The sequence below is a fragment of the Pogona vitticeps genome, chromosome 7, assembly GCF_051106095.1.
Source record: "Pogona vitticeps strain Pit_001003342236 chromosome 7, PviZW2.1, whole genome shotgun sequence".
NCBI classification, from domain to species: domain Eukaryota; kingdom Metazoa; phylum Chordata; class Lepidosauria; order Squamata; family Agamidae; genus Pogona; species Pogona vitticeps.
The window spans coordinates 21,758,913-21,778,275 of NC_135789.1; the positions used below are offsets into that span (position 1 = coordinate 21,758,913).

The window sequence follows — 19,363 nt, forward strand, 5'->3', positions numbered from 1 at the left end:
TCTCTCTCTATCTATCTATCTATCTATCTATCTCTCTCTCTCTCTCTCTCTCTCTCTCTCTATCTATCTATCTATCTATCTATCTATCTATCTATCTATCTATCTATCTATCTATCTATCTATCTATCTATCTATCTATCATCTGCCTGCCTGCGTGCCTTTACCTGTCTAGCTACCTGTCTGTCATATGTCTATCTGTCCTGTCATTAATTTTTTGTTTGTCTGTGTAACCACCTATCTAGCTGTCTGTCATGTATCTTTTTGCCTATCTGTCATTAACTGTCTATCTGTCCATCTCTCTGTTATCAACGATTTCTCTGTCTGTCTATCTGTCCGTCACGCATCGCTCTGTCTCTGCCTTTCTAGCCAGCGAGCCGTCCCACGCGGCCTGCCCTTGGCCCTCCCTCCCTCCAGGGGGCGCTGTGGCGCCGCGCGGCGCTCTCGTCCCAGGCTGGCTCCGGACTCGATGCTCCTTGAGCTGTCCAGCATTTCAGGAGGCGATCCCTGGGAGATGCAGCAAAGGAAACCGAGAGAGAGAGAGAGAGAGAGAGAGAGAGGGAGGGAGGGAGGGAGAGACCGCCCGAGCAAAGCCAGGCAGAGCCCCGTCAAGCCAAGCCAGGGCAAGGCAAGGCAAGGCAAGGCAAGCGCCGAGAGGGGCAACCCAGGGAAGAGGGTGGGGCAGGGCAGGGGGAGCCAGCCCACCTCGGAGGGCAAGGGGCGAGTTGGGGGCTTGGGAGCCGGGGTGTCGGGAGAGCGGGACCCCTCGATCCACCCCACCCCGAGAGAGAGAGAGAGAGACGGAGAGGAGGCCAGAAGCTGCAGTGCCTGGCGAAGCCGCCCCCTTGCAGACGTCCTCCACCAAGGTAAGGGCGTAGGGGGGGGAGGGAGGGGGGCTCAGGGAGGGGGGTGCCGGATAGATCTGTGAGGAGGGGGCCCCCGAGAACGGCAGATGGGGAAGATTTGGGCCGAGGGGGGGGAAGACATTGCGCCTGATCCTGGCTGTGGCTGTGTGGGGCGGGGGGGTAGAGGGGCAACCCGGGAGGCGATCGTGGGTCTGCTGCCCCATCTGTTGTGTCTCTCCAGACCCGCATGCATGCCTCTGTGTGTGTGTGTGTGTGTGCGTGTTTGCCTGGGCTGGGCAGGCTCTTTGTATAGGAGAGCAGGTGGAGTGGAGGGGTGGGGGTGGGGGAGCCAAGGGTGTTGCTGGGGGGGGGGGTGAAGCAGAGAGAGAGGAGGAGGAGGAGGAGGAGGAGGAGGAAGAGGAGGGACAGCTGAGCTGCTGAGGCTCCGGCAGAAGGACGGCAGATGATGCCCCAGGTTGCCCGTGGACCCCTAATCCTCCACCTGGCGCGTCACGGGGCCGCTCGGCATGTTTATTTCGTTTTTAAAACCAGCCTCCGGAAGACTTTGAGGTTCTGGAGGGCCAGTGGGAGGGAACAAAGACCCACCCACCCCCACCCCTTTCCCCCCCTCTCTCCTTTTTTGATGGAAAGATGTTGAAAATCAGGCGGAAGGAAAACTCAACCCCCCCCCCCACACAAGAAGATTGGTTTTAAGGCAATTTGGACAGCTCTTCTGGCATTGTGTGTGTGTGTGTGTGTGTGTGTGTGTGTGTGTGTGTGTGTGTGTGTGTGTTAGGGGGGAGAGGCGCAGGAGAAGAAGGAGGGGGCAGACGGGTCTCCTCCTTGAATGGATGAGAGCCTCTCTGTGTCCTCCTTCGCTGGTGCCAGGAAGGTTGAGCTCGGTGGGGAATCCCTGCAGGATCTCACCTTCCCCAGACCTGCTTCTCCTGGCCCACCTCTAGAGGGAAGGAGGGGAAAGTCCATATATACATACAGTATTTAAATGAAATAGACACACACACAAACACTCCCCTCTTTTCCTCTGGAGGTTGGCCAGATCTTAGGAGAAGCAGGTTGCAGGAGACAGGGAAATAACACACACACACGCACACACACACACATGCACACACGCACACACGCACACGCACACACAAGAATCTGGAGTTATGGTAGGTTTTGTGTTTGTTGAAAATAACAGTTTCTAGGATGCTCCCACCTGGGGTGGAGGAAGATGGAACTTCTCCAGGCAAGGTCGGAAAGGGAGGGATGGAAGAGAGGAGTGAAGTTTGGTTTGTTTTGGGACACAGTCTCTGAATCATTCATGGTTTTTTTTGAGGGGATGGGAAGGTCCAAGTTGCAGTTTCGGAAGGCGCATTTCTTGGAAAGGCGTGGGGCTTCAGTCCTGGAGACAATCCTGCATTTATTTTAGGGACTTGAGAAAGAGGTGCTGAGAGGATGGCAGGTTTGTAGGTCCTGGCCTAGACTCCCCGCCCCAAGGGATGCACACTTATGAATTTGCACACTCCTCAAATGGAAGCTGGGCCGTATCGGAGCACCAGGTGCCCAAATCCCTGGGAAGGCTGTGAACACTTCAAAAACTGCTGCGTAGTTGTATAGGAGCAAATATGGAAACAAAGGGCAGTAGATAGGGTAGTGTTCATCAAGACAAACCGGTGTGTGTGTGTGCATCTGTCTGGTCCCATCCGACAGAAGGAGCTGTGTAGAACCTCCAGAGTCAGAGGCAGTCTATCTTGAAAAGTTGATGCTGGGCGAAGGACAGGGAGATCCCTGTTGTGTTTGTTTTGGGTCGCACCCAGCAGGTGATGAAATTTAAAAGGAGGATCATGGAGCTCCCTCTGTGAGCGAGATCCTGGGTCTCTCTTGCATTCTTTAGAGCCGGAGTAGTGTTGCAATTAGATGCGGGGCTTTGGACTTAGGAGATCTGTGTTCGAATGTGTCCTTGGCTATGAAATGCTCCAGGTGGACCTCCAGCCAGTCATGTTCCCTCCGCCTCTCTTCCCTCGCGGGGTTGATGCGAGGGGAAAGTGGGAAAGAAAAGAACCACAGAGAAGAGGCAGTGTGTAAACAGAAGAGAGAAATAAGTGATACCGCGTTTCCCCGAAAATAAGACAGGGTCTTATATTAAGTTTTGCTCCAAAAAACACATTCGGGCTTATTTTCAGGGGATGTTTTATTTTACAGTCTTGTCATCTTCTTCTAGTTGCTGCCCAAGGGTGGAGGGTGGGGGTTTCACTGAACTAGGACTTATTTTGGGGGAAGGGCTTATATGACGAGCATCCTGAAAAATCATACTAGGGCTTATTTTCACGGTAGGTCTTATTTTCAGGAAAACAGGGTAAATATTCCCAGGATCAGTTCCCTTTCATGGCAGGTCTTCTTATCCCTCACCGTTGGCTATGGGGGCTGATGGGACATGTGACCCAACCTCATTTCTAATCCTATTTTCTCCCCCTCCTCTGAAGCAGCTTTTCCCAATCAGGCACCTTCTAAATGTTATTTTTTTTAAAAAAAAACCACGGGCTGTAACACTGGCTTGGGGAAGGTGGGTTTTGTAGTCTACCACATTTCCTCTAATCGCCTATCTCCCCATGCTGGCTTCCTTTTTCAGCCAGACTGAATTATAAACTATAAGAAACATACAGTTCGTGGCTTATTTTATTTCTTGGGTATCATTTTTTAAACCAAAGCTCAAGGTGACCTACAACAATTAAAATTGCAGTAACCAAAAAAGAGTCAGTGTGATGCAAGCGTCAGAATGTTGAACTGGGACTGAGTAAGCACAGTTTCTAGTCCTCAACGAGGCATGAAACTCACTGAGATCACAGTCTCTCTGAACCCGATCAACCTTACATGCTTGCTTTGGGGATAAAACAGCAATAATGCTGGCTTTCTAAAACCATCTAGCATGCTACGTCTATTGAGCTATAGAATTTCTTATGTCTTTATAATAAGCTTTTCAAAAGTTCAGGGGATTCGTAGAAATAGTCATCGGTCCTAACAACGGCCCATGTAGACCAGTGTAGGGCAGGCTGGGTGGAAAGAGAATTACTTTTAGAGATTCTTCAGATGTGGATCTATATCTGTATTCAACACACGCACATTTAATGGATCTCCAACATCAAATAATCTAGGATTTGAGAGCGGCTGGGGAGGTCCTGTTTCGGGTGCCCTGCAGATTTATGGCCCATAGAGGTCTTTACAAGTGGTTCAGCTTTCTCTCTGGTCGCACCCCTGCTATGGAAGTCCATATCCAGTGACTCCAGTTTCACAGGGGCGATAAATCCTCCCCGGGTTTTACTCCAAACATCACGGGAGCTCTCCAAGGTTCTGAATCCCTCCCCAATCCCTCAAAGCGGACCAAACCTCTCAGATAGGCCCTGTAAAGTTCACGCCAAAACCCGGAGTGGATTCATGGTTCTTTCCCCCTGCCTTCCCCCGAGGACATCAATCAGTTTGCTGTTCAAAGCCTAATTATCCATTCAACATAAATGTTACATTTGATAAACTTTTCACAGAGATGGAAAAGTTACTTTCTCCTTTTTTGGGGCTGTGTTTTGGACTACTCAAGGGGCAGTGGATAACATGCCTATGAAAATTTCTTAACTTACTAACAATTCGATAAAAGTTAAGCTTTTTGCATAGCTGTAGAACAGAATTTCACCTGCTGTGTTTCAATATTCTTAGAAAACATGCTTTTTCCAGGGCCTGAGTCTTGTACTGTGCTTTCTACAAGCTGCAAACAAACCTGGGCTCTATGAAAAGAAGATCAAGCCACCTAGAGTAATCTTAATTGATTAGATAGGCGGGATAGAAATAAAATAAATAAATAAATAAATAAATAAAATATCAAGATACTAAAAAAATCAAATAGAATCCATCCACACACTTTCTTTTGTGGACCGCAACTGACTGAAATATTTTAATCCCCCTAAAATGCATTTTCTTACCTATGGCATTTCTGTCAGCTGTTGTGCCTCCTTGTAACAACAGCCCTGTCAGGTAGGCCACCAGTGATTCCCATTTTACAGGCAGCAAACTGAGGTGGAGAAACAGGGACCCTTAGAAGGAAGTCTAGACAGCTTAAGTGGACTTCCCCCCACCGCACTCCACCCCCGTGAGATATTTTATTGAATGATTGATTTGCTCCACCCACAGTATGGAAGTTGCTTCGCTCATATTGTGTTACTACATTTTGTTTTTACCTACAATGGGAGTGTTTACATCCCTGTTTCTCTACTTTCTTTCCTTCTTCTTTCATTGTTTCTTTCCATGTGGGCTGTAACTTCCCTTTAAAAACAGACCCGTCGCATCTAATCTCTGACGAGTTGTTTGCACAGCAGTTTGACCTTCCGGGCACCCCTGCGGAGCAGATAGGCTAAAGACCCATCCACTGCCTGATGGCTGCAGAGGGAATCCGAATGCAGGTCTCTCCGTGCCAGCTGGAATGACATCTCTGAGGCTGGAGTGTTAAACTGAGGCATAGAGAGATTTGTGATTTAGAAACCCCCTTGCTCTGAAAAGTGGTAGTACTTTCTTTCAAAACTCTGGGCCCAGTTTGATTGGTGGTTTAAATAATGGTGTGAATCACGCTTCTGTTTAAGAAGTTACTGCTTGCATTCCCTGCCATATCCCTGTCGTGTGACGGGAGCACGTCAAGGAATGCACACATCAACTCCTTCCTTAAAAGCAGCTTCTTGATGTGTTTCAAGATGCTGCAATTCCACCGATGTCAATAACTTGATCGAAAGCTGGCAACCATCCTTGCTTGCTTGTTTCCTGACTTGCATCTTGAAACTTCTCAGGCTTGGTGAGCCTTTGAGGAGAGCTGGTGATGACAAGGATGATGGGAGGGGGGACAACAAAGGCGGATTAGATGCCTTAATGATGGGGAGTGTGGCCGCTGGTGGTAGCTGAATGGGGCCTCCGTTCATAGACCTGGTAGGGTTGAGAAGGGCAGCAGGAAACTGTCGGACTTCCTTAGGTCTGGACTACAACTCCCATCGGCCCCACTCTGCAAGCCCAGGGATTCTGGGTCTTGTAGTCCCAAACATCCCAAGCGGAAACGTTGCCCAGCTTGGAGCTAAAAAGACCAGGCACTTGTGGGAGGGGACCTTCAGGTGTTTTAGACTGAAACCCCCATGAGCCCTACCTAGCAAGGCCAGTAACAAGGGATTGTGGGATATGTAGTCAGAAGGTCTACCCCAGCCTTCGTTCAGATCATGGAGAATTAGGCAGCCAGGGGAACCGTCTCTTCTTTTTCCCCCTCTTCTGCTCTCTCTCTCTCTTCCTTTGAATACGCCCGTGTCTGTTAAAATTTGGCTCAGCGATTAGTTGGCACTGAGCCAAATGATAAAAAGTCAAAATAAAGATGGCCTGGAATGGCTTTCCTTGGGATGAAAGATGCAGAGTGAGGCAAAAATGTTTAAAAGGCTTTGCAAAGGTGCATTGTACAGGGCACGTATATTCACGTTTGCTGGAAGGCTTGGAATTATGAATTTTTAACATAGGCAGCTATATATATATATATAAAGAGAGAGAGAGAGAAAAGTATCTGAAAAGTGGATTTATCTCTGGATGCTAAGAATACCTTGGATTGAGGAGGCTAAGAATATCTGAAGTTGAGAAGGTGACAGGGAATAACTACCGAAGCAAATGAACGGAAAAATCATAAAAGAAAGCCTGAATTTCTCGGCTCCAAAATGAGAAAGGGGAAATCCAGATTTTTACAGCTGATCATTCCATGTAAAATAAATGGGAAAAGAAGCAGAGAAAGGAGAAGAAAGAAGGATCATATCAAGCAATCAAATAAACCATATTTTGAGGATTTCTGGTTTGGGGTAAGATGTATAGCTATCCACTATACCTTAAAGGGAGCTGAAAAGTCCCTTACGGAGAAGTTATAACAGAGATTGCTCAGTCTTAACAATGGCAAATAAAGTTTCAAGCCTTACAATCCAAAATCAAGCTTATCTCAGCGATCTCAGGAAGTGAGGGGGATACCAGAATTTGGAAGTAACTAGTTTTCAGCTGACATAATAACACACAATGAGTTCCTTTGCAGATAACGTGTAAATGTAATTAGTAGTTATAAATTTACTGTATAGGTGTGAATGACAGAACTTAGGTGCAACCAGCAGCACCTAGTTACTTTTTGAAGCATCCTTAAAGGCTTGTTGAGAATATTTTTTTTTTCAGTTTATCCCATTAACTTATCAACCTCAAGTGCCAAATGACCCTTGTTTGGGTCCTTTTGTGAATATTTCCAAGGTGCAATAACAGACGTGGCCACTAGAGGGAACTACCAAGAAATCCTTTGTTTTTCATACACTCCTGGTAAAGACAACCCAATCTGTCAATAGAACAGAATGCAGCGAGTTACTCCCGCATCTGGAGGTTGAAAAAGAGAGACACAGAGAAGCTGGCTATGTTTTATTGCTTAGGATTTACTCAAATGGTGATCTGCTTAGGTTCAGTCTAACAATCTAACCACTGCACCAGGACATCTGTGGTGGAGAGCAGGAGAGACCTTTATAGACCAGTTGATCAGGTGGAGTAGTGGGTTTTTGGCCAGCACATGGTGGCCCTTGATTTCTCCTGAGATCAACTGGTGGCAAAGTGTCCAACCCCAGTGTGATAGGGGAAGTCATGGCATGAGAACGTGAATCATACAGGACAGGTGCCGAATGTTTTGTGCCCTGGGTTCGAATCCCCACTTGGCCACTGAAACTCAGTGGGGGTGGCCACGGGAATCCAATCCTTGAACACCTCACGTACTTTGAAAGTTTGTATCCATAAATTGGGTGCCTCTTGGTGGTGGAGAACAAGAATAATTTTTTGGCTACTGCAACAGTAAATTTAAAAAGAAGACTGAGAGAAACAGCAGAATTATTACAAACTGTGAGAACAGAAGGCCACAGATGGATAATCCTGAGAAGGAATGTAGGTAGGGGATACCATGGTGTATGTGGATGAGGACTGAGAGACAGAATATCTAAAGTAATTCTTACAAGAATCATAGAATCATAGAGTTGGAAAGGGGCCCCTGAGGCCATCAAGTCCAACCCCCTGCTCAAGGCAGGAATCCAAATCAAAGAAGATCCAACAGATGTTGGTCGAATTTTCTCTCGAAGGCCTCCAGCATTGGAGAGCTCATCACTGTCTCAGGTAACTGATTGTTGTACTCCTCTAACAGTTAAGAAGTTTTCCCTGATATTCAGCGTAGATCTCCTGTAGCTTGAGCCCATTATTATGTATCCTCTACTCTGGGATATATTGCTTCTGCCTCCAACAGTGACATGTTGTACCACTTATGTAGGGATTTAGATCTGCTCCTTCCAGGGAGACCAGAAGCCAAACCAGGAGTTTTCGGATCCAGCAGCCTCATGGCCTCCACAGCTTCAAGCAGGAAATAGATCCCATTGTTTATTATTTCCAGATCTGTCCTCCAGGGTTAGATTTTTATCCTACATCCTGTACCCCCCCAAAAAAAAACCCCAGGCAATTTCAATAAATGGAGCTTAGATTCATTAGAAAGGATCAGTGAAACATTGAGAATTGCGCTTGAAATATCTCCACGTAGCTCAAATACCTGCAAGGCAGAAGAATAAAATGCCCCTGCCCCTTTAAAGGAGCATAAATTTAGAGGTGGAAGGGACCCAGGGGGTCATCTAGTCCAACCCCCAACCTCTACAAGAATGCATGGCTCCAGTACTGTTGACAGAGGACCACCCAATGCCTGTATAAAACCTCCAGTGAAGGAGAGTCCAACACCTTCAAAATGGCCCATTTCACCTGTAAACAGCTCTTCCCATGAGCACGTTCTGCCTCTTGTCCAATTGGGATGTTCTGCCTCCTCATTTGATTCTGTTACTTTGGGTCTTACCCTTGGAAGCTAGAGAAAACAAGCTTGCTCCATCTTTGGTTTGGCCACCTTTCAGATATTTAGAGACGAGTCGCCTCTCACTTCTCCGTTGTGTCTTCCGCAGACTAACCATGCCTTACCACAGTTCCTCGTAGGGCATGGTTTCCAGACCGTCTTCGTTGTCCTCCTCTGGACATGCTCCAGCTTTGGTAGCCAGGTGGAGCACTCCGAGAGGGGAACCCCGAGAAAGGATGCTCTTCACTAGCCCATAATGCTCGCAGCAGTTGTTCCCATGGCAGTAGGGGCCCTCTTCCACCACCTCTGGTCAACCTTAAGGTTGCTGTCCGTGGTGCTGAACTTACCTAGATTTTGAGTGATTGTCAGTGTCTGCCTGAGATCCTGGCTTCGTCTCAAATCTGGGGGCTGTCCTATCCTCTCTGTGTTGGAATGTATGGGGAGGGGTCTGAAAATCCCCAACACCCACCCTTGGAAAAGTGGGTGACCTCCATCAATGTTGGATTGTAGCTTCCCATCACGTGGCACCATGGAAGCGACGTGATGGGAAGCTATAATCTCGTGCACATGGTGAGCCCCAGGTCAGGGTGGCTTCTCCAGGGTAAGAAATTCAGAGAAGAGGATAGTGGGGTATTGGGGCTATCCAGAACCCCCCCCAAAGATATTCTCTGGATCTCAGTAACTGCCCGCAGAAGGGTGAAAAAAAAACCCACAAAAAAAATCTCCCTGAGCCTCCTGCACTTTTTGATGCATTGGTGGGGAGCTGAGCCCAGATGAGAACAGCAGATGGGAAACTGACACTGGGTGATCCCGGCCCGTCTGTCCAGGCCTTCACGTGTCATCCTGTTGACTGTCAAGTTTGCCGGTCAAGAAGAAAGGAAACAACGAAGGCTAAATCTGTGTGGATGTTGGCCATGGTCCAGCCTCTAGGATGGAGCGAACGAGGTCGTGGCACTGAGAGAGAAAGAGAGAGAGAGAGAGAGAGAGGCTAAGCCAGAGAGACAGCTGTTTGGGTAGGTAGGTTTATGCACACAGAGACTTCTCCCCCCCATGTGTGTGTGTGTGTGTGTCTCTGTGTGTGTTCTCCCCTACAGCCTGCTCTCTCCATTGTCCTCATTCCTCTGACCAGGTGGCGTGCAAACTTATATAATTCCAGCAGCCCTGGAATTAGCTGCCTGCCTTATGTAACTCCAACCGATGCAAGACACAAGGCAGAAGAGGGAGCTTATGTTGGCGAGGGAGAGAACGCAGAGGCCGTTTGACAGATCCCGCCCTCAGCCCCATCGCAGGATATGGTCCTCTAAAGGGACCCCAAACGTCTCCCTTAGATCTGGAGTGAACTGACATTTCTAGAGCTCCTAGCGCAGACTGGGGTCATGAGCAAGAGCCTGGTGGGGGACATCCACAAAAAGCTGTGGATGCTTGGTTTATTTTAAGGTGGATTCCTTGTGGGCTTCAAAGCCATTCATGGCTGCTCAGCCTCGGATCCCTCGGACCAAGCGGATTTGTCTGTTCCCAAACATGCCTGCAGATTATTCCTGTGTTGCTCCTGATCTATAAAATGCACACCCTCCGGAGCTGTGATCAATCCCCATTTTTCATGCTTTCCGGCAGGTTGTGAAGAGACCATGTGTGTGTTTTTGTTTTAAAAGCCAGCTTACGAAATGCTTTCAGTCTTTTATTTAGTTATTTAAACTATGCCTACCCTGCCTTTCTCCTTCAAAAGGACCCAAGGCGGCTGACGTCATTAAAAGGCCATATTTAAAAGGTAAAAACAGCGAGAACACAAATGTTAAAAAGAGTTAGACAAATGCCACATTAAAAATGGTAAACAAAAGCAACACCAAAAACAAACTCGAAAGCAACAAGGCACAACCGTCTATTTAAAAAACCCAAACACTCAGGCAGCCAGTTATGAAGGAAAAGTTTGCCTGGAGAGAAAGGTCTTTTAACTGCTTGCGGAAGGAGAGGAAAGAGGGGGCCAGGCTGGCCTCCAGTGGGAGGGAGTTCCAGAGTCTCTGGGAGCAGCCACCGAGAAGGCCCTGTTCTGTGTTGCAATGAAACATACCTGTGATATTTATTGTGAAGGGTTTGTTGTTGTTTAGTCGTTTAGTCATGTCCGACTCTTTGTAACCCCATGGACCAGAGGACGCCAGGCCCGCCTATCTTCCACTGCCTCCCACAGGTCTGTCAATTTCATGTTGGTTGCTTCGCAGACACTGTCCAGCCATCTCATCCTCGGTCATCCCCTTCTCCTCTTGCCGTCACACTTTCCTAACATCAGGGTCTTTCTCAAGGAGTCTTCTCTCCTCATCAGATGGCCAAAGTACTGGAGCCTCAGCTTCAGGATCTGTCCTTCCAGTGAGCACTCGGGGTTGATTTCCTTTAGAATTGATAGGTTTGTTCTCCTTGCAGTCCAGGGGACTCTCAAGAGCCTCCTCCAGCACCACAATTCAAAGGCATCAATTCTTCGGCGGTCAGCTTTCTTTATGGTCCAGCTCTCACATCCATACATCACAACAGGAAAAACCATAGCTTTGACTATTCGGACTTTTGTTGGCAAGGTGATGTCTCTGCTTTTTAAGATGCTGTCAAGGTTTGTCATCGCTTTCCTCCCAAGAAGCAGGCGTCTTTTAATTTCGTGGCTGCTGTCTCCATCTGAAGTGATCATGGAGCCTAAGAAAATAAAATCTATCACTGCTTCCATATCTTCCCCTTCTGTTTCCCAGGAGGTGATGGGACCAGTGGCCATGATCTTAGTTTTTTTTTAATGTTGAGTTTCAGGCCATTTTTTGCACTCTCTTCTTTCATCCTCATTACAAGGTTCTTTAGTTCGTCCTCACTTTCTGCCATCAGAGTGGTATCATCTGCATATCGGAGGTTGTTGATATTTCTTCCGGCAATCTTAATTCCAGTTTGGGATTCCTCCAGTCCAGCCTTCCGCATGATGTATTCTGCATATAAGTTAAATAAGCTGGGGGACAATATACAGCCTTGTCGTACTCCTTTCCCAATTTTGAACCAATCCGTTGTTCCATATCCAGTTCTAACTGTTGCTTCCTGTCCCACATATAGATTTCTCAGGAGATAGATAAGGTGGTCAGGCACTCCCATTTCTTTAAGGACTTGCCATAGTTTGCTGTGGTCCACACAGTCAAAGGCTTTTGCATAGTCAATGAAGCAGAAGTAGATGTTTTTCTGGAACTCTCTGGCTTTCTCCATAATCCAGTGCATGTTAGCAATTTGGTCTCGAGTTCCTCAGCAGGCCTACTCTTGTTCAATTTACTACTTTAAGCAACAGGATTTTGACATGTGCCATCTTATGCAAATCAATGTATCTTTTTTTCCTGAGGACATCTGAGGAAATCTGGATTTCTGGGGTAGGAGAAGGCTTCACTCTATTCCTAGTTTCAGAAGGCATGGATGTTCTTACTTAGAAATGTGAATACAACTCCTTCCTTCCATCATCAGTTCCTTCCTTCCTTCCTTCCTTCCTTCCTTCCTCCATTCATTCATTCATTCATTCATTCATTCATTCATTCATTCATTCATTCATTCATTCAATCTGTGCATCAAAAGACTATATGCTTAATCCCAGGAACAATAGGGGGGAATTGGTTCCCTCCACGGCCTGTCAATATCCTCCAGGAGATGTCTAGTTAGCCCACACTTGGGGAAGGGCAAATTAAAGTAAATGGCCATATGGATTGTTCCAGCACAGTGATTCTCACATCCTTCACTCCATTGCTGATATATGTAACACAGTTACCATGGGAAGAAGCAGCTACTGTGCCTACAGGATTTCCCTTAGGGTTTTCTTGCCAACCACATGTCACCGTGTGTTTACTAGCATCTATTGAGCAATTAATGTCTTGCTATTACCAGGTTGCTATTATTGTTAGCATTCTCCAATTTTGCGAATAATGATACTACTGCATTAACACATTGAGTTGTTCTCTCTGGTTCCCCCTAGCGGCCAGTTCTAATATTACACCTCAGAAATATTTGCAAAAAAGTCAAAGGCCAAACCAAAGGTAGCAATGGGATTTTCTCTCTTTTTCGAACTAAAGATCCCATAATTTTCCATTTTGAGAGTTCTAACTGACAAACAGCCACCTTAGAGACACCTAAATATAGCTCACCTGGGAGAAAAGCCTCAATTGGAAGGCTTTGAGGCCTCACTAGGCCTAGTTCTGTTCCTGCCCCAGTGCTAGCTGGGAACTTTCTTTCTGAATCAGAAGCTAGGTGAGCTAAGGCCTAGCTAAGCCTCAGTGACCTGAGTTGAGGCCTTTCTCCCAGGTGAGCCATATTTAGGTGTCCGTCCATCAGGTACAACTCCTAAAATGGAGGATGATGGGAGTTTTAGTCCAAAAAATAAAAATCAGAAAATCCCATCCCTAAACAAGGAATACTTCCTTTGCCGTTTTGTTTCTCACTGAGGTCTTCAAGATTTTTGCATTTCATTTATTCATTCATTTCCATTAACCCCCATGATCCAGGATATTCTGAACATCCTGAAGTCAATGCCTGTGTTAAATCCTCCTGCATTTTTATCGATGCTTGTGAGAAAGTCCACGATTCCTTCCCATTCTGCAGAAACAAGCACACACAGCACCGAATTTTAGCTTTTATTGCATATTAATTTCTTTACCTTAAAGAAGCTACTTCAGGCCCTCTCTGTTTCTGCTGTGTTCCCAGGATTCGTTTCCTTGAATCCCCAGAAATTTCTATTTGACAACAGGCACCTCATTTTGCCCTTGGATCTCCCATCTCCTTTCTTGGTTCCCTCGACATTTATTGCTTACTGTGAACTTCGTTTCCTGAACATTCCTTTCTGGACGGCGTTCGTTGCTTATTTCATTGGTGAGATTGAGTAACCTCAGCACCCCACCTAAACTATCAGCAAGTGGTTTCATCGGCATATTAGATGTTGTTGATCACCTTTCAGTTGAAATGACACCGACATCTCAATGACTTTTTTTAAAAAAATTGTGCTTTATTTATTTATTTGCAGCTAATGTAATTGCTCGTTTTAGCAGATATCAGGAACCACCGGAATCCTGGCTCAGTCTGCAATATTACATAACTTTTCATTCATTTCCCTTATAGAGCAGGAGTGGGTGATACTCATGAACCTTGGGACTGATATTTTGTCCCCATGACTTGTGCATGGCCTGAAAAGAGCAGAAGAAGAATCCTGTTTTAATAAGGCTGGGATCCTGTTGCATGCTAGAATCACATAAAGGTGATTGTGCAAGCAGTGGTGATGTCTTCTCGGGCAGATCACCCAGGTACCCTAACCCTTCCCCAGCTGCACGGTCAGTTCTGCAGCTGGGCTCAAAAGGCATGCCATGGATAGCCCAGGTCCAGTGGCATAGCTGGTCCAACCCACACCAGGTCAAAACCCTGGATCTTTCTCCATCATGGAGACTCTTCAGCTATCTATCCCCCATCCTCAGGCTTCCCTCTTCCCTCTTCTGAGCTCATTTGCAATCTTCAAACTAGTTGGAAAGCAAATGGATTTTCTCAGGAATGGTAGATCATTACAATCTGTTGAAACAGAATATGTTTGAGCATGGTTGGGTGCTGAATAGGCAATTAAGAGCCATTCACTTTACAAAAGACCTGCACCCCCCAACTAGGGACAAACACACCATATTTGGGAGGTCGGGAATGGTGGAGGCTGCCCCATGAAGCATTTGGAGAAGATTCTTGCTATATAGCTCTCAGGAGCAATTCAGAAGAAGGAAAAATTTAGCAACTCTTTTTTTTTTCTTGTTTTTTTTTTAAGTGTTTTTAGTATTTCTACAGAAAACATAGAAACTGGTCTGAGAAAGTTGAACCTTGGGAAATTCAGACAATTCTGTCGTAGTTTTTTCTTCTCCTCTTGTGTGAGCAGGAGCCTCTGCCAAAATTCTCCCCTCTTATATGGCTTTTAAAGACTTGGAGCGTTTCTCTTGCTTTGCAACTATTTATTTTCTTTTCTGAACCGCCCCAAGCTTGAAAACTGCTTGAGTTTTGGCAAACTTGCATGCAGTCTCTAGTAGGTGTGGCTAGAATGAACCTTTCTGGGGTGGGGTATCTGTCATTCTATCCAAAACTAACCAATCCTGCCTCTGAATTCAAAGCCCCGCCTCTTTGCTCTGCATCTCTTTTCCTTCTCCTGAATCAATTGGAACCTATGAATCTGTTGAGGCCTGCTTGCTCAAAGCAGTCAGGTTTGTCAGTTTGCTGTTCGATCTTTTCAACTGTAAGCAATGAAACCTTCTCCCTGCCCTCATTAATCTCTCAGAGTGAGTTATTGAGACTGTATGTGCCAGTTAATGAGAAAAACAGGCATGGTCTACTCTGGGGATCTTGAAGCCATTCTGGTCTGTGAATCTCTGCACTTCTGTGCGGCGGGAAGAATTTAACCGAAAATTCAAAACTCTGCAACAAAAACCTGGCTTACTATTACAGCCTGATGTTGTCGAATGCTCCTGGGTCCATGGTGAGTTCACAGCAAATGTTATGCTCTTCCATTTGATCGACTTGAGTAACTGTGCCTGCATGAGGGGAGAGCAGCTTTGGATCATACGAAAAATATATATATGCCGTAAGCTGGGATTTAGCGCATCACTGGAAATAACATCATAAGCAGGATTTCAGCCAGAATTATAAAAAGGCTGGAATATTACATAAAAGAAGGAGATTTAAAAGAAATACATGCATGCCTCTTTTTGTTTTTTTTAAAGCAAGGCTGAAACCTAGTACGGAGGACTTTTTTAAATGTTTGAGAAGGGAACAAAGCATAGTAACCTTTTTAAAAATGCAGACGGCCTCTTGTTACAAATCACAGCTGGAGCATAGCCAGAACTCTTGCGATTGCCTGTGTCCGTTTCTAGTCACCAAAGTCCCACAATGTGCAAAAAATGTTTCTTATGAAAATGGTCTTAAACAGAAAAAGGCTCTCTTTTTTGCCCTCTAGTGATGCTTTATTGTTCACAGTCCACCTAACCTCCAACGCTGCACAGTTTGGGCAGAGAAATTTGACACTTCTGTAAAGTATATACGGTAGGATCCCATATCTGTGAGATCAGTATCAACAGTTTCACTTATCTGCATTCTGGACCTAATTAAAAGGGGGTGGGGGGAGACTGGAAATATATATATTTACAATGTATTTACCAGAACTGGCCACTAGAAGGAGACAGAGACCATGCTTTGTATTATTAGCTCCCTCTTGTGGCTAATTCTGGCAATACATCATGAAAATAAGTATTTCTGGATTGTTATTTTCTTTTACCATGCTATGTTTCCCAAATTAAATCACTCACATCCCTCCTCAACTCTTCTCTGTGTGTGATTTTTCTTTCTTTGCGCTTTAACCACATTTCTCCTTGTGGGCTGCTTGCATTGGCCAGTATGGGAGGAGAGAAAGCATTTTTGTGGGCTTTTAACATTTTCTCCTAGTATGTCTTTTTGTTTTGACCCCTTCTCCCCCTCCTTCAGATTAGCTGTAAAAGGAGGAGAAACTATGGCAGATCTCAGAGGGTGCTGCCGAGGGGCCCAATCCTGAGGCCTAGAATGGCAGGAAAGGGGCTCTGGAGCTGGTGGGTTGAATCTGGTCGGTAGACATCCCAAAGTTGTATAGACTCATTGAATCAATGGGATTTACAGAAACTTTGCCGACTCATCCATTAACTCAGTGGGTTTACTCTGTTTGAGTGTGTTCAGAGTTAGAGCATTTTAAGAAGCAGCTTTACCGGCAGCTTCCCCTTTCCAGGGAATTTCTGTTGCCAAGCAGGGATTTGAACTCAGGTTTGCAGTGTCCCGGTCTGTTTATCAGTCTATCAGTATACCATATTGGGTATACCTAGAGGCAAAATCCGGAGCCGGAGTCCCGAAGGCAGTTCGTGTCGTTCTGCCAACTCCTGCGACATCGCTGGAACCAGTTGTATTGGCTCTTGCCTTTCCATTGGACCATTTCAGCAATGTGGAGAGGGTGGATTTGCTGCTTGGGTAACAGCCTATCCTCCATACTACTTTACCCAGGCTTCATGCTCTGCAGAGGACACTTCTTGATTCAGAGCATGTTACCATAGTCTCTCGAGACTGAAGGATGCCTATGATGATGATGCTATGTATAGCATTTGTATTATCTGTGATTTTCAGCATCCACGGGGGGGGGGGACTTGGAACCAACCCCCCCCCATGGATACGGGGCTCCTTCTGTAATATATAAGTATTTTTTGTAAGCTCTCAAATCTCTAGGCATACACAAGGAATCTGTCTGTTCTGGTTTCTCCCATATTTAAAGGTTGTGAGTTATAAAAAAATTTCTTTCCATCCTAGATAGAAATACATTCCCAATCTTGCTAAAGTTGTATAAAATGGTAATAAAATAAAATTCTCACCCAGGCTGCAAACTAAGTAGTACACCTAACGTTTTTAGAGACAGTGCTCTCTCAAGTGGTCTCGGATGTTTGTCACAACACATCCTTGCCCTCATTTCTGTTATCTTGCAGGTAGTTTGTTTCGTCTTGGGGACTAGTTATTGGAAGGAAAATATGGGCTTCTTTTACAAATCTAACTGTTGTGTATCCCAGACAAAATCCAGGGTGTGTGTAGGGGGGACAGGATAGGCAGAAGAAACTGGCACTTCTCTAATCCCTGACTGGATCCTGAGCGTCAGCTCTGTTGCCTCAGGATTATCTCATCTTGGAAAGTAAAGGATCTCCTAAGAATCCAGACAGCTCCAGTTTTTCTAAGCTCCCCCCCTAAAAAAAATAATATTGAAATATGTTTTAAATTAACTCTTCCATCTGCCCTTGATTATGGACCCCTCCCATCCTCCAGATGTTTTCCAAAATATATTTTTGTCCTTCCAACGGGGAGAGAAGTCAGGAAGGAGTCGTGTTGCTAGGCAACCACCTTGTTGCTGGACCAGAGAAAGCATCTCTGTGCATAACCACATACACACACACACACACATGCACAAAATAGGGCAGCCGCCCACCTCTGTTCCCCTCCCACCTCCTCGTTTTGGCTAGGGAGCTAACGGGGGTGAATACTGTGGCTGGGTTGCTTAGCAACCTGGTGAGGGGCACTGATCCATTTCGCTGGAGGCCCTTTCTCGTCGCCCATCTGTGGCAAAAATTTGCCCGACCCGAGTTCAGGATGGCTGAAGGCTGGCGGGTGGAATGGAGAGGCATAGTAACTCCCTCCTGGTTTAGACAGGTTGCTGCCATATTCTTTCAAAGCTGCAAGAAGCTTCTAGTGTTGTTGTTTTTTTAAAAAAACACCTTAAAACAAATTTCTACTGACTGATGATGACCCTGATAAGGGCTTTCAAAGGTGTGTGAGATCTTTAAGGAGTAGTTTTAGTCAAGCATTGACCGAGTGAATGTCCATAGCTGAGCAGGAATTCGAACCCAGGCCTCTTATATCCTAGTCTGCCACTCAACCGCACGGCCCCTCTCACAGAGACATATGTAGAGGTATATATGTAAATATACACATCTCCCTATGCATATACAAGCTGCTCAGTGTATGCCTTTATCGTAAGGGTGTGAGAAATCCTTCTTGGTAAAGAGTCTGGAGTGTGGAAAACTGTACAAAAATGCTCATCCTTTTAGCAGGATGAATAATTGTGGAGTTGTTATTATGCAAAAATACCAGGCACAGCCCATCAACATTATAAAACCATTGACAGGTGTTATGTGGCCGATACAAGTTTTAACCAAAAATCTAAGGATCTGATAAATATTATTGTTTTCGTATGGCAAGTGTGTGTGTGTATTTGTGTCCTTAAGATAGAGCCATATCCTTAACACCGATAAGTGAGATTTACATGAAGTGCAGTTCCATGAAACCCAACCTCTGAAAATAAATAAATGTGGGACTAAGAGCAGCAGAGAGTTAAAACCGGAAGGAGTATCGACATCCCTGAATTAAAATTAACGATGGACCGCTAGCATCCCACTTAAAAACTTCAAATAGCTTGTAAGAGAAGGCGGCATAGGAACAGGGCATCACACATTTTAAGCAGGGTGATGTGACCGATGGCGTTCCTGGCGGTTCCTTGTTAGAGTTGCCTACTGCTGCTTGAATTACTGTATTTTTCCATGTATAAGACACCCCTGTGTATAAGATGCCCCCCTTTCTAATCCAAACTTAAGTAATCTAAGTGCATCTTAACAAGTGTAGGGGGAAGGGATCAAAGCGCTGCAGGATCGCTTTGATCCCTGCTTTCCCCTCCACTTGTTTTTGTTCTCTCCTCAGCTTACTTCCGTGTATAAGACGACCCTCAATTTTTAGTCTAAAGATTTTAGACAAAAGTATAGTCTTATGCACGGAAAAATATGATAGTTTTCTCTTTCTCGGGTTTTCCGAGCAGTGCGTGTGGCACCAAGGAGCTTGTGGCTGCGTTTCTCTAGACACTATGGCATTTTTTTATAGCCTTGAAAGCTGCTGTCCTCGTCGGAGCTGGTTTGGGTCGAAGCGCTTGGCCCTTCTAACCTGCACAGTTAAGCAAAAGCAAACCAACTCTGCCAGTTAAGAAAACGATGCAAGGGGCCCAGTTGGTAACGGAGAACAAATCCGAAGTTTCAGATTCTTTCTCTCTTCCTTAGAAGTTTTTAAT

The 19,363-nt window shown here is 45.7% G+C and overlaps 1 protein-coding gene across 4 annotated transcripts in view; it reads left to right on the forward strand.

The window, feature by feature from the left end:
• The first annotated feature begins 585 nt into the window (after positions 1-585).
• SRRM3 (serine/arginine repetitive matrix 3) overlaps positions 586-19,363 on the forward strand; it is a 122,782-nt gene continuing 104,004 nt past the window's right edge. For 2 of the 4 annotated variants that reach the window (XM_072978255.2, XM_072978257.2), the window contains exon 1: positions 586-863. The gene's annotated coding sequence lies outside the window, so the exon portion shown is untranslated. The remainder of the gene's footprint in view (positions 864-19,363) is intronic. The other 2 variants (XM_072978256.2, XM_072978258.2) reach the window with 1 other exon arrangement.